The sequence below is a fragment of the Molossus molossus genome, unplaced genomic scaffold (genome assembly GCF_014108415.1).
Source record: "Molossus molossus isolate mMolMol1 unplaced genomic scaffold, mMolMol1.p scaffold_m16_p_6, whole genome shotgun sequence".
Classification (NCBI taxonomy): domain Eukaryota; kingdom Metazoa; phylum Chordata; class Mammalia; order Chiroptera; family Molossidae; genus Molossus; species Molossus molossus.
In genome coordinates this window covers 54628656-54644559 of record NW_023425399.1, presented here as the reverse complement: position 1 = coordinate 54644559, position 15904 = coordinate 54628656, and the positions used below count along the sequence as shown (strand labels likewise).

Below are 15904 nucleotides of genomic sequence, written 5' to 3'. Positions count from 1 at the left end.
AAGGGCACGTACTTCGGTTGCAGTTTGTCCCCGGCCCTGGTTGGTCGTGCGGGTGGCAGCCACTCGATGTGTCCCTTCACATCGATGTTTCTCTCTCTCTCTCCCACTCTATCTGTACAAAAAATGGAAAAATATCCTCGGGTGAGGATAAAAAAAAAAAAATGTTGTCATATACTTCTTCATAGTAGCTGTTAACAATCTTTTGTATTTCTGTGGTATCAGTTTTTACTTCTCCTCTTTTATTTCAGATTTTGTGTATTTGGGTTCTCTCTCTTTGTTTCTTGGTGAGTCTAGCTAAGGGTTCATCAATCTTGTTTATCTTTTTGAAAAACTAGCTCTTTGTTTCATTGATCCTTTGAATTGTTTTTTTTGGTCTCTATGTCATTTATTTTTGCTCTGACCTTTACTATTTCCTTCCTTCTACTTGCTCTGGGGTTTTCTTTTTGTTTGCTTTCTAATTCTTTAAGCTATGAGGTTAGATAGTCTATTATTTTTCTTGTTTATTGAGGTAGACCAGTAGTGCTATAAACTTCCCTCTCGGAACTGCTTTTGCTGCATCTCATAGATTTTTGTGTTGTTGTGTGTTCATTTTCATTGGATTCCAGGATGTTTTTATATTCTTCCTTGATCTCCTTGGTAACCCATTCATTGTTTAATAAGATGCTCTTTAGCCTCCAGGTGTTCAAATGTCTTTGCATGTTCTTGTTGCAATTGATTTCTAGTTTCATGCCATTGTGATCTGAGAAGATGCTTGATATGATTTCAATCTTCTTGAACTTGTAGAGATTTAGTTTGTGTCCTATCATGTGGTCTATCTTTGAGAATGTCCCATGTGCACTTGAGAAGAATGTGAATTCCGTAGTTTTGGGGTGTAATTCTCGGTAGGTATCTATGAAATCCATCCGGTCTAGTGCTTCATTTAGAGTCTCTGTGTTCTTGCTAATTTTTTGTCTAGAGGATCTATCCAGTGGTGTTAATGGGGTGTTGAAGTCCCTTGCTATGATTGTGTTGCTGTCGATTTCTCCTTGGAAGTCCTCCAGATGATTTTTAATATATTTTCGTGCTCCTATATTGGGTGCATATATGTTTATCAAGGTTATATCTTCCTGTTGGATATATCCTTTCAATATTATGTAGGCCTTCTTTGTCTCTAGTTATGGCCTTCATTTTGAAGTCTATTTTTATCAGATATGAGTATTGATACCCCCAGCTTTTTTTTTTTCCTTTCCATTTGCTTGGAAAATTTTTTTCTATCCCTTCACTTTTAACCTATGTGACTCCTTTATTGTGAGGTGGGTCTCTTGTAAATAACATATAGATGAGTCATGCTTTCTAATCCAATCAGCCACTCTGTCTTTTTATCAGAGCATTTAATCCATTTACATTTAAGGTGATTATTGATATGTACTTATTTATTGCCTTTTTTGTTTTGTGTGGTTCTATTTTTCTTTCTCTTTCTCCTTTTAACTACAGCAGTCCTTTTAACATTTTGTGCAGTGCTGGTTTGGTGCTAATGTATTCCTTTAGCCTTTTTTTTTTTTTTTTTATCTGGGAAGCTCTTTATTTGACCTTCTCTTTTGAATGATAGCCTTGCTGAGTAGAGTAGTCTTGGATTCAGATCCTTGTTTTCTATTACTTTGATTATTTCATGCCATTCCCTTCTGGCCTGCAGTGTTTCTTTTGAGAAGTCAGCTGATAGCCTTCGGGGGTTCCTTTGTAGGTAACCAGTTGCTTATCTCTTGCTGCTTTTAGGATTGTCTTTTTGTCTTTAATTTTTTGCATTTTAATTACTATATGTCTTGGTGTGGTCCTGTTTGGGTTCTTCTTCCTTGGGGCTCTCTGTGCTTCTTGAATTTGAATGCCTTCTTCCTTCACTAAATTAGGGAAGTTTTCTATCACTATTTCTTTGAATATATTCTCTAACACTTGCTTGTTTTCTTCTTCTTCGGGGACTCCTATGATGCGAATATTATTATATTTCCAGTTGTCCCACATTTCTCTTAAGCTATCTTCTTGTTTTTTAATCGTTGTTTCCTTTTGGTTTTCTGATTGGTTGATTTTTTTCTACCCTGTCTTCTAGTTCACTGATCTGGTCCTCAGATTCCTCTACTTTACTTTTTAGACCTTCCAATGTGTTCTTTATTTCTGATATGTCATTTTTGATCTCTTCTTGGTGGTTTTTAATTTCCAATTGGTTTATTCTCAGCATCTCTATATCGTTACTTATGCTGTCGAGCTTCCTCAAGATCATGGCTCTGAATTCCAGCTCTGTTAACTTGCCTAACTGCTCCACATTGATCTCATCTTTGGTGGATGTTTCTGGTTCTTTCATTTGGCTTCTGTTTCTGTGTTTCACCATTTGGCTATCACAGTGTGCTTTAGAGCTTGCAAGTTTTCATTGTGGGTGCTGGTGTTCTGCTGTTTGTGGCTCCCTCTCCTGGGTTTAGATGAGTGAGGGAGGACCCACATTAAACACCACAGTCAAGTCTTACTTTCCCGGTTAAAGTTGCTAGTGCAGGAAAGGTAATGTTATCCTCCAGCTTTTTGCCCGGAGGCTAGCAAGTGGAGGTTACTCGAAGAGTTTTGGGTTGTCAGTTGATTGTAAATCTCCCTTAGGTGCTCAGCATAAGGGGATTTCCCAATGGTGGAGCAGATGCTGGTTGTTAGTGAGCCTCAATTAGCATTTCAATGGCCCACAGGGTCGGGTTGGATCTCCAAGGGAGGGGCTGCTGCCTCTCCCCAGAGCCCTGGGAATGAGCATGATGGCCTCCGTCCTGCATGGCAGCAAGTCAGCAAAAGTTCTGAGCACCCTCCAAATCCTGAGTTTCCCCTCACAGTTTCAGTCCAGTCAGCCCTCCCTTTGCCGGAGCCCAAGGTGAGTGGCTGTGGCTTTTTTAGCCTCTGTCCAGGCTCTGTGCTGTGGAGCCGCTTGGGAGTTTAACCTGATGGCACTGCTCACAGCTAAGGCCTCTGCTGTCTGTGGGCTTCCAGTCCCCCTTTCATGCCTTCACAATCCTATCAGGATCGAGTCAATGTCCCTGGTTATATGGTCCTTGCAATCTGCTTTTCTGTTGCATTTTCCCATTGATTTGTCTGTGTTATAGTTGTAATTCCAGTTTGGTTCTGGGAGACAGTCTGTGTAGCTTCTGTTCACTCTGCCGCCATTCTGGAATCCCCTTGTTCCTGTGTTTAAGGAAAATGCTTTTAGTTTTCGCCCACTGAGTATGTTGTGGACTGTAGGTCTTTCATATATGGCCTTTATTATGTCAAGTTATGATCCCTCTATTACCAGATTGCTGAACATTTGTATCAGAAATCGGTGCTGGATTTTGTTGAATGCTTTTTCAATATCTACTGATATGATAATATCTGATCATACTGATATGATTTTTATCTTTCATTTTGTTTATATGGTGTATCACATTTATTGATTTATGAATATTGTATCACCCTGGCATCCCTGGAATGAATCCCACTTGGTCATGGTAAATTTTTTTTTTTTTTTTTTGATGTATTGTTGGATTCGATTTGCTAGTATTTTGTTCAGGATTTTGACATCTATGTTCATCAGGGATAGTGTACTGTAGTTTTCTTTCTTCTTAGTGTCTTTTTCTGGTTTTGGAATTAGAATTATGCTGGCCTCATAAAACAAGCTTGAAAGTCTTCCTTCTTGAGTTTTTGAAATAGTTTGAGGAGAATGGGTATCAGTTCTTTTTTGAATATTCGGTAAAATACCCCTGTGAAGCCGTCCAGGCCTGAGATTTGGATTGCTGGGAGAGTCTTGATTACATCTTCAATTTCCTTTGTTGTTATTGGTCTATTCAAGTTTTCTATCCCTTTTCAGTTCAGTTTTGGGAGACTATGTGTTTCTAGAATTTGTCCATTTCGCTTAGATTGTCAAATTTGTTGCCGTATAATTGGTCACAATATCTGTTAACAATCCTTTCTATTTCTGTGGTGTCAGTTGTTACTTCTCCTTTTCATTTCTGATATGGTGTATTTGGGTTCTCTCTCTTTGTACATTGGTGAATCTAGCTAAGCGTCAATCAATCTTGTTTATCTTTTCCAAGAACCAGTCTTTGTTTCATTGATTCTTTGAATTGCTTTTTTGGTCTCCATGTCATTTATTTTTGCTCTGATCTTTACTATTTCCTTCCACTTGCTCTGGGGTTTTTGTTTTGTTTGCTTTTTAGTTGTTTGAGTTGTGATGTTAGATAGTCTATTAAAAATTTTTCTTGCTTCTTGAGGTAGGCCTATAGTGCTATGAACTTTTCTCTCAGAATTCCTTTTGCTGCATCCCATAGATTTTGTGTTGTTGTTTGTTTATTTTCATTGGCTTCCAGGAAGTTTTTAATTTCTTCCTTGCTCTCCATGGTAACCCATTCATTGTGCAATCACATACTATTTAGTCTCCATGTATTCAAATGTCTTTGCATGTTCTTGTTGCAATTGATTTCTAGTTTCATGCTACTGTGATCTGAGAAGATGCTTGATGTGATTTCAATCTTCTTGAACTTGTAGAGGCTTAGTTTGTGACATAACATGTGCTCTGTCTTTGATAATATCCCATGTGCACTTGAGAAGAATGTGAATTCTTAAGTTTTGGGATGTAATTCTCTGTAGATATCTATGAAATCCATTTGATCTAGTGCTTCATTTAGAGTCTGTATTTCCTTGTTAATTTTTTGTCTAGATGATCTATCCAGTGATGTTGGCAAGGTGTTGAAGTCCCCTGCTATGATTGCATTGCTGTTGATTTCTCTTTAGAAATCCTCCAGAAGATTTTTCATATATGTTCGTGCTCCTATATTGGGTGCATATGTTTATCAAGGTTATATCTTCCTGTTGGATAGATCCTTGCAATATTATGTAGTAGCCTTCTTTGTCTCCAGTTATGGTCTTCATTTTGAAACCTACTTTATCAGATATGAGTATTGCTACCCCAGCTTTTTGTTTCTTTCCATTTGCTTGAAAGATTTTTTTCTATTCCTTCACTTGCAACCTATGTGAGTCTTTTGTTGTAACGTGGGTCTCTTGTAAACAACATATATGTGAGTCATGTTTTCTCATTCAGTGAGCTGGTCTGTGTATTTTATTGGAGCATTCAAAGCATTCACATTTAAAGTGATGATTGATATTGTACTTATTTATTGCCATTTTTGTTTAGTGTCGTTCTATTTATTTTCCTATTTCTTCTACTAATTACAGCAGTCCTTTTAGCATATCTTGCAGTTCTTTTTTGGTGTTATATTCCCTTAGCCTTTTTTTTTTTTTTTTTTTTTTTGTCTGGAAAGCTCTTTATTTGACCTTCTATTTTGAATGATAGCCTTGCTGGATAGATCAGTCTTGGAATCAAATCCTTGTTTTTCATGACCTTGATTACTTCATGCCACTCCCTTCTGGTCTGTAGTGTTTCTGTTGAGGAGTCAGCTGAGAGCATTAATGGGGTTTTTTTGTAGGTAACCAGTTGCTTATTTCTTGCTGTCTTTAGGATTCTCTCTTTGTCTTTAATTTTTGGCATTTTGATTACTATGTGTCTTGGTGTGGGCCTGTTTGGGTTCTTCTTACTTGGGGCTCTCTGTGCTTCTTGAACTTGAATGCTTTCTTCCTTCACCAAGTTAGGAAAGTTTTCTGTCACCATTTCTTCAAATATATTCTCTAACCCTTGACCATTTTCTTCCTCTTCAGGGACTCTTATGATGTGAATGTTATTACATTTTCAGTGGTCCCACAGTTCTCTTAAGCTGGCTTCCTGTTTTTTCCTTTTGGTTTTCTGTTTGGTTGATTTTGTCTACCCTGTCTTCTAATTCGCTGATCTGGTCCTCAGCTTCCTCTACTCTGCCTGTCAGTCCTTCCAAAGTGTTTTTAATTTCTGCTATGTTGTTCTTCATTTCCACTTTGTTGGTTTTCAGTGTTTCTATATCTTTACTCATGGTGCTGATGTCCTTACTCATGCTGTTGAGCTTCCTCAAGATCATGGCTCTGAACTCTACCTCTGATTATTTGCTTAACTGCATTTCATTTATCTCATCTTCGATAGAATTCTCTTATTCTTTCATGTGGGATTTGTTTGTTTCATCATTTTGGCTATCTCCGTGGATTTTGGAGCCTGCCAAATTTTCCCTGTGGGTGTTGGTGTTCTGCTGTTTGTGGCTCCCTTTACTGAATTTTGATGAGACTGGGTGGCCCATGTTAAACACCACTCTGAAGTCTTTCTTGGGTAGATTTTCAAGCACAGGAAAGGTTCAGTTATCCTATAGCTTGTTCCTAGAGGCTAGTAATTTCAGTTTCTCAGTGCCTTGGAATGTTGGCCTGGTGTTCTGTGTAAGTGGATTTCCAGAGGGTGGGATAGCTGCTGGTTGTTAATGAGCCTCAATTTGCATTTCTTTGCCTCACCTGGGAAAGGCTGATCTCCAAGGGGGTGCTGCTGCTTTTCCCCACAGCTCTGGGAAGGAGCACATTGGCCACCATGCTTTGTGGCTACAACTCAGCAAAAAGTCTGAATGCCCTCCAAATCTTGGTTGTCCCCACAGAGTTTCAGCCCAGTCTGTCCTACCTCTACCGTAGCCCCCAGGTGAATGGCTGTGGTATTTTAGTGTTCTGTCTTAGCTCTCTGCGCTGTGGAGAGGGCTTTGTCTTTATTTCCCAAAGGTGCTGCTCACAGCTAAGACTGCTGCTGTCTGTGGGCTCCCTGCCTGCCACCCTCTCACGCTTCTGAATATCCTACCAGTGTCCCTGGTTATATGGTCCTGTCCTGCTGCTTTTCTGTTGCTTTTTTCTGAGGATTTGACTTTATTTTAGTTGTAATTCCCGTGTGGTCCTGAGAGAACATTTGTGTAGCTTCCATTCACTCCGTCTCCATTTTCACTTCCTCTATGTTTATCTTGTGCACAGCTGGGTTGCACAGGCCTCTCTGTGCCCCGTACCCTGCAGGTCCCATGGGTAAATTGAATCACACAGTGCCTTTGGGTCCCTGGCTCTATGCCTATGTTATGGGTTGCTGGGTCGCACAAGCCTGTCTGGTGCTTCAGCACCCCGAATGGCCCACGAGTGACTGGATGACACATCCCTGCTAGGTCACACAGTCCTCTCTGGTGCTTCAGCACCCCACAAGTCACGCTGGTAACTAAATTGCACAGTCCCTGCTGGGTCACCCAGGCTTCTCTGGTGTCCCTGCACCCTGTGGGTCCCGTGGGCAGGAAGCTGGATCCCACCTGTCCTTCTTGGGCTCTGGCTTCCCACGGCTCTTGTGAACTGCTGGACAGCACAGGCCTCTGTGGAGCCACAGGCCCCGCTGCTGGTGGCTGGGGAGTACTGCTGCCCCGTGTGGCTCAACTGTTGCTCAGCTTTTGCTGTAGGTTTGGGGGGGGGGGGATGAGTCTAAGCTGCTGGTCTGTGCTTCTGTTGCTTGGGGATGGATGTCTGATCCCCAGCCTCTGTTGCTGGGGGTACATCTCAACTCTAATCGGACTGCTACTGTGGGGGATGGTGCTGGGATCCTGGCTGTTTGCAGCTTCCAAGACTGGCTCCTTGGCAGCTCCACTACTGTGCACTGGTCTGTGTTGACACAGAGTGTCCACTGGTCCAATGGTGTCAGGTGCACTGGTGGGTTCAGATTGCTGGGCCCTAGCCGCTCCAACTGCCTCTTCCCAGGAAAGACCCAGGATCTTCCAAAATGGTGGGACCTCCCTGTGGTGTAGGGAGAAGCACTCTGAAGAGCTGCTTACCGCAGTAGCCAGCTGCTCCCATCCACAGCACAGGAACCTTCTGCTTTGCGTCTCTGCACTGAAGGAGATTGGTAGTCCACCTTCATGTCCACTCACACTCTCTCACACACTAACTCACTCTCTCACACACTCACCCTCCCTCTGGTCCTGCCCACTGACATCTTTTCACAATGCTTCATTTCTTCATTTATAAAATAGTAATAACAGTCTTCCTCTGGAACTGGGTGGTGAGGGTCACCGGTGCTAATTTATGCCAATGTGCCAGACAGAACACTGGTACATGGCAGGCCCTCTGTCAGTGTTCCTCCCTAGCCAAGCTACCCAGGTGGACCAGCCCTAAGCCAATCAGGGTGCTCTGTGATCAGACCATAGTGTCTGGCTCAGGTACAGGCATGTGTCTCAAGCCAAGCTGACTGGGTCCAATCAGAGCTGATCCTAGAGCTTTGGCCAGTATGATCAGGAGAAGGCATTTTTGTTTTCCTACTAGACTGCAGACTTAGAGGCTGCGGGCCTAAAATAGCTTCAGCTGTCTGGCCCAAACTGTATGAGTTGACCCAACAGAGGACAACCATGTAAAGGAGGACAACCAAGTCTTAATGCTATTTGAGCCCTGAATCCAGCTGGACTTAAAGCCAGCATTCTCCCCCATCCTGCCTTTTTTGTTGTTGTTGAGATCATCAGATTTTCTCTCACTTGCAATGAGAAGAATCCTAACTGACATACAACTCTTTCCATTTTTATGTGGAATAATTGTACTTCTACATTCATTCTTCGACAGGCTTCTGGAATTTGTATTATGTGTGCACCTTTTATTCTCCTCCCCCTTTCTCCATCTGACAAACTCCTACCCTTCCTTCAAGACCAATTTTTAAGGTTCCCCTCTGAGAAAGATTTTACAGCTTCCAAAAGACTAATCCCTCTGTTGCAGGGCGGCGGTGACACCTGCTTTCTATCCACCTCTACCACTGGTTACAACCTCCTTGAGGACATGCAGATTTTTCCCTCATTTTTCTTTAGTGGCTAGCATAGTTTTGAGCTCATGGTGAGCACTCATCAAATGCTGTTTGAATGGCTGGATGAATGACAAATGTTGTGAGGTTTTAAAATAAACAGCTATATTTTGCACCTATAATCTGTGCAGTCGAAGACTTAGGAGCTAGAAGCAGAGTTCAGATAGGGTCTCAGTCACCCAGAAAAGCCTTCAATGAGGCATGAAGATTCTGGGACACAAACAATAGCATCCATAGCACATGGCTCACCCCAGCTTTTACACTGGCTGGTGTCAGCCCAGCAGTGGTAGAGTTTAATAAGCGGGGATTTAGATTCTTAAACATACAATTGCCATTTTTTTATTATTATTTTTTTTTAATCCTCACCAGAGAACATTTTTGCATTTATCTTCAGATAGAGCAGGAGGGAGAGGAGAAGGAAGAGAGAGAGAAACATCGATGTGAGAGAGGCACAATGACTGGTTGCCACCCACACAACCCCAACTGGGCCCGGGGACAAACTGCAACCAAGATATGTGCCCTTAGTGGGAACTGAACCCAGGTCTCTCTGGTCTGCGGGTCGACGCTCTAATCGCTAAGCCAAACTGTCCAGGGCATACAATTGCCATTCTTCACATAAGACCTGTGAGAGGTTACAGTCCCTCAAGCAAGGAGTGACAGGTGTGATACACACCCATCCAATTTGTGCTGATGAGGTAGGAGGAGAAGGAGGAGAACAGCAGCTGCTATCTTATTGAGCATTTACTGCATCAGTTCTTCTGTTAACTCCTTATATAAGAGTTCTAACCCTAAAAATCATCTAATGCTTTATCTTCTTTACAGCTAAGAGTGAAAATCAGAAAAATTAATTTCCCAAGTCATGCAAGTTGGTAATAGGGAGATTAGAGTACAACAGCACCTGGCTTTCAGGTCTCCAACAGTCTACCAGTGGGCTCAGAATACAAGTCATCTTGTCCCTTGCCTATCTTGCCACTCCTTCTGGCTATGTCCCTAGCTCATCTCCTTGTCCTCATGAGGGGTTTCCAGCCATTCTTCAGCAGCACTCAGTTCTTTCCACCTCAGGGCCTTGGTTAGCTTTGCCAACCCCTCTCTCTTGAGTGCTCTCTGCCAGCTCTCCTATGGCTGCTTCTCATGCATGGGTCTCAGAACAGGCATCACTTCAGAAAGGCCTCTCTTCCATTCCATCTTGGGTGGCCTCTCTCTCTTGGACCTTTCTGACCTGCACTGAACCCTCACTGCACATCATAATTTGCTATTTGCTTGCTTGGTTCCTGGCTCTTTTCCCCTCTGAGGGCAGCTCAAAAGGCCAGGATGACAAAACCCCAGAATAGTACTTCAGCCTAGTAGCACTAAGCAGGGAGCAGAGAATATGCATTGAATGAATAAATACCTTTTTCAAAGGCCTGTGTTCTTTCTACAACTCCTCTCTGCCAGGGTATGTAGGGGCAGAACAGCGCCAGTTTGTTTTACCATGCTACGTGCTTTATTCTTTGAGCAGAGCACAAAGTACCAGCACTAACCTATTTTTTTTTTTTTTTTACATCATTGCTGCATGGAATGCCCAGCTGCCTGATTACACCTGCCCATTTGACACATTTGAAATCAGCTGATGGGATTACTTTCAGCTACTGAGGAACACGGCTGGAACACAATCATCATCTCCAATCTGCAAAAGGGACTGCACCTCCATAAGGGGAGGCTCAACACTTTAACATCTTTTGGGAATTGCAACAGCTGCTGTGTTAATTCAGACCACAGTTAATGCAGACGGACAGATGTCTAAGCCAGTCATTCAATAGTTAGCCTCTCATTACGGTCAGGATCTAATTTGGTGGAGGAAAACTTAGGAGCTTCACTTAATGTCCAAATAAGTGGCACAAAGACATTGTCATCATGCTAGAAAATGCCTGTCAATAAAGTCCACTCTCTGCGCAATTTGTGGAAAAATACTTGGCCTCTTACTCTACAGATATTATTCTAATCCAGTGGTTCTCAACTTGAGCCACACCTTGAAATCACCCACAGAACTTTCAAAAATGCTGAGGCTGAGTCTCATTGTCAGAAGAACCTCTGGGTTTAATTGGCCTGGGGTGGGAAAGCTCCCCAGCAGTTTTGATGTGTGGTCAACATGGAGAAGCACCTGCTTTCATCATCATGTGCACTTAGGTAATGATATTCAGATGCCACATGGAACTTGCCAGTGGCAAGAATGAAGACATTTTGGTATGGAGGCTTATAACCACTTTGGAGCCACTTGTCCCCCTGAGGGACATGCTGGGTAAACCATGGGTTCTATCTGTAGATATTTGGATACCTCTAGAACTTGCTGCTGCCATCCATTTGGAAATGAAATAGATTGACATGGCCATTCACTGCAGGTGGCAGAGGCTGTATTCTCCCCTCTCCACATAGGCAGGTCAACACCAGCAGGCTCAGTCCTTTTTCCCCTCCAGACCCAGGTCAGGCATCTCCACAGATACACGCTCTGACCACTGGCATCATTCTGGTCTTACACTGCTGCTGCTGTAAGAGGCAGGGGGTGCAGTTCTCTTGAGTTATTGGATTCAACTCTTGCTTGGCCCCCAATTCTGATAAAACAATCTCCCCTCCTCCTACTCACACTTACTGTTCCCTGGACATGAGTCTCCGTTTTGTAAAATCTGTTTGGTAAAGGGGAAATCAAATCATATTACCTCTCTGCTTGAAACCCTTCAGAGACATTTTGTCTGTTGCCATAGAACAAAGCCTGCTGCTTTTGTGATAATATCCTCTTCCCCCTGCTTTGGGCTCCTTGCTGATGCTCAGCTATGCCCATCAGAGTGTGCTAAGTATTTAAAATGTGGGAGGGAAATGATCTCCATTTGTAGCATTTACCAATTTCCATGGTGTAAATGTTCTCATCATGGCTGACTTCAAGCTATTAGTGTGCTGTCACTGAATTAAGAGTTGAAAAGAAGTATGTACCTTCAGCTCCAGAAACCCTGTCCAAGCCTGCTCCAGCCCAGGTTGGTGAGCCCTTTCCCACCTGTAAGGGCTTCTATTGGGGATCACCGCTCCCACCCCCATCTTTGTATGCTGCCTTTGACCATCATTTGAATCTCAGGCCTCTTCTGACCACTTCAGTTGAAGCTATCTCTTCAGTACTTGTCACTCTCTAAAGATACTTATCCAGTGCTGTGTTCTGTGAAGGCAGAGGTCTCCTCAATCTCATTTACTACTATGTTCTCAGCTGGGAAAAATGCTGGCATTTGTAAAAGCTTATTAAAAATTTGTTGACTTTTCTGGATGGCCCTTCTGCCCACTGCAGTCTCCCAGGTTGGAGCTTATGCCCTCGAGTAGGGGCCTTGGAAAGCAGGCTGGCACCAGGGTTTTCCATTGCTTTGCTCCACCTACCTTCCAGGACACCCCTTCCCCTTGTCATACCTCCCTCACTCTCTCCCCACACATCTACCATAGGTGGAGCCACCATTTGTTTATGCCCAACCTGTGTCTAAACCTGACCAGCTGTCCTCTAGGCCCACCCTAGGTCCCAGCTCCTACCAGATCCTCCTTTGTTGCCATCACATCCAGCCATACCATGAGCTCTATGTCTTTATGTCTTGTCTCTTTGGGAAAAGGGAAACCCCCTATCAAGGCTTTCTGTGAAACTTCCTCATTCATGCTGGATACTGGTCACCATTTATGGTTTCACAGACATCATGATTATATGTATGCTCTGACAACACAGAGCACTAAGGAATGTAGATGTCAAGTAAATAATACCACAGATGCTGGGAGGCCATAAACAGAGAACACAGGCCAGGTGAGGTGGTTTGATTCCCAGTACCACCACATGAGGCCCTGGGCAAGTCACCTGGCCACTCTAAGCCTGCAGTAACAGGATGGTGGTGACAATGGCCCTTTGACTGAGACTGTCCAGAAATACTGACTCAAAGCTTATCACATGCCAGCCAGGTCCTGGGGACACAGAGATGGATAACCAGCACTGTCCCCACCCTCACACAGCTGATAATTTCATAGGAAAGACAGATGCTCAGCAAAGAATACATGTATAAGTGTGTATTGTGAGAATTGCCATGAACACAAAGAGAGGATACCACAGAGGGGCTTACTGGGACTGGAAGGAATGGATTGGGAAGGCCTTGAAGTATTTAAGTTGAGGATGGAAGGCTGAGAAAGAGACAGTTATGGGCAGAGATGAGTGCTGCCTGGGTTTAGGGTCCCACCCATGGTAACATAGGTGCACCTATCCCAGACACAGAACAAAGGGCATGGTGTCCAGAAGGCTGCTGAAAGGGGGAGGTACTTTATACAAGCTCTGAGAGGTGCGGCAGCCAGAATCTGCAGGGCCCTGGAGGCAGCAAGAAGCTGGGAGAGGATGATCCTTCATATACAGAATAGTATGGAGAAGGGGAGTGACCTGATCTGATTTTTTGAAGCATGTCTGGCTGCTGTGGACGGAGGAGTAGGAAACCTGCATGGCCAGGCCCTCCTACTGTACCTCCCCTGGCATTCTGCAACCTCGATCAACAGCAGTGGAAAATTAACAAGGCATTTATGTAGACACAGTAATACCCACAGTGGTAGAAATTAGGATGCATAAAAGGCTAGTGAAGATCTTTTCCCAAGACTATCTTTAATGGCTGCAGCCTGTTAGGAGTCAGTTGTTCCAGGAGAAGGTAGTGACTATTAGAGGGGGAGGGCTGGCCCCAGGAGCAGATGGCCTGCCTGGCAATCATCCCTGGGAGGCAGGGACATTCCCAATAAAGCATATGCAGCCTTTGATAAACGACACAGAATTCCTCAGAGTTTTTCAGCCAGGGTTTGCTTATTCATGCCTAGGTGAGACAAAGTGAAATTTCCCCTCAATCAAACAATTTATTCTCTCTTTATTCCATTGCTTATTCATTGTTGAAGTGATGAACTTTTCTGGGTCTCAGTTTTTTCACCTACAACATGGGGATAATCTTAACAACACCAACCACAGAGGGCAATATGGAGTCAATGAGAAGATGTGTATGGAATCCTTGGGTCTTGTCTGGCATAGAGAACTCTGTAGCTGTCCACTGTGAAGTCCCATTTTCTGATGACACAGATGGTCCGCTTACAACCTGGAGGCCTGAGTTTATGCTCTAGCCCTTCCATGAATTGGTTCTGGGTTTCTATGGGCCCCAATTTCTCCGCCTGGCACTAACTCATGGGGCTTTGGGGACAAAATGAAGAAATGTATATAAAAATATGCTAAAGGGCTCTGGAGGTTAAGGTTGAGGCCTCTGCCTTCCTAGTTCTCTGTTGTGCCTTGTTGACCCCTCAAATGGTAAGGCCCATTCATAGACCCACATAGTGTAGGGACACCTGGAAGGGTGGGTAGGAAACAGGCCAGCAACTCCACCAGTGCCTTGAAAGACAGAGACCAGTGCTGGAAGAAAAAATAATTCACCTCCACTAAAGGGGCCCCCAAGTGTTTCCCACAAGACTTTGGACTTGGTGGGAACCAATCCCTGCTCTATCTGCACATCTGTAGAGTGGGGATCACAACACCTTCCTCATAAGCTGTCAAGAGAATTAAATGAGCACTTAGTATGGCCTGGCACCAAGTAAAGAATGTTAGCCTGCCCTTTTCTGAGCAATGCCAAGTTTCATTAAAGGGAGAACTGGATGCCCAACTGGAGAAATGTTCTGCTCATTTTACTAAGAACAGTTTGGAAAACAGGATTTATTGGAGGAAACAAATGGTCAGAGGGACACAATGGATGTTCCTACACCTAGGCTCAGGTGGCAAGATGAGGGCATCTGACCCAGGCAGTCTCACTAACTTTGATGATGTCCTCAAATGAAGGGAGAGGGGGGAGTCTGTCTGTTTCCTTTGGGGACTGTATATGCTGTTATCTCTCGATTATTTCCAAGGCACTCCACTCAGGTAGTACATGGCTCACTTCATCATCCACATCCACCAAACTCCTACTGGCATATTTTATGACTGTAAAAATCACCAGGGCTTCCAGTCAAGATGGTAGAGCAGGTAAACATGGTACTTGCTCTTCCCATAACCACATCAAAATTACAACTACAGAGCAACCATCATTGAGAACCACCTGAAATCTAGCTCAACAGAAGTCCTATATCTAAGTATACACAGAAGAAGCCACACTGAGACTGATATGAGGGATGAAATGGGCTGGTCCCACACTAACATATGGTAGTTAAAATCAGGATAAATGTCAGTTGTGGAAGTCCCCACTGAGGAATGAAGGGTCACAGCCTCACACTAGGCACCCCAGCTCGGGGTTCCAGTACTGGAAAAAGAAGTCCCCTAATTTTATGCTGTGAAAAACAGCAGGAATTATTGTTGAGTGACATGAAGAGCTGCTAGAGACTAGAGTTTCCGGAAGTTTCTCTTATAGGGCCCATGCATGGACTTATTTGAACGTACTCCCTCTGAGCTCCAATGCTGAGGCAGCAGCTTGAAAGACACCAGAGACGTACAGAATTGTTTAGCTTTGGCATGAGGTCTAGAAGGGTCTGGCTTTCTCCCAGACAGAAGTGTTGGCAGGCAGAAGCAATTGTTCCTTTGCTGAGCCCTCCTACTACCAGTGCAGACAGCACTATATCTGAGTCTCCGTCAACCTGGCTAACACCATTTGCCCCACACTGGTGTTTCCCTGAAACCCGACCCCTCCCAACTTGCTGGCCCAACCAAGCTGTTTCCAGTGGCTTTTCCATACAAACAGCCTATCTTGGTTCATGCTTTGAACTTTCCTAAAATCTCTCAAAGGTTCACAATCCCCAAACAAGCAGGATTTTGTCTCAGCATGCCCCATATGTCTTCTTTAGTGGCCCAAAGCCCAGCACTAGTGACAGCCAATCTCAGTTTGCAGCTTAAGTCTCTCAGGCACTTCCAAGCCCAACACAAGTAGTGACTATCTGCAAATTGTTTTGTAGCCCATGCCAGGTGGCCCCGGGCAGAAATCAGGTGGTGGCTGATCTTGGTCCATACCTCCTGGGAGACCCCAGAGCCAGTGCACTTATTGGACAGCTTCAGACCATGCCAGTGCATCATGCAACCATCTCTACCAGCAACATACTCAAGGGGTGGGCTCAGCAGACACTAGCAACCCACTGAAACAAGTCCTGCTTCATGATGTCTTCCCCTGAATAGCAGCACCT

The 15904-nt window shown here is 43.9% G+C and overlaps 1 protein-coding gene across 4 annotated transcripts in view; it reads right to left on the bottom strand.

Moving 5' to 3' along the window:
• The window catches only part of MGLL (monoglyceride lipase), a 147076-nt gene that overhangs the window by 123664 nt on the left and 7508 nt on the right, over window positions 1-15904 (bottom strand). The window contains exon 1 of one of the 4 annotated variants that reach the window (XM_036245354.1): window positions 11052-11205. The exons of the other annotated variants lie outside the window; for them this stretch is intronic. The gene's annotated coding sequence lies outside the window, so the exon portion shown is untranslated. Of the gene's footprint in view, window positions 1-11051; window positions 11206-15904 lie in introns of those variants that run through there. 4 annotated transcript variants of the gene reach the window in all.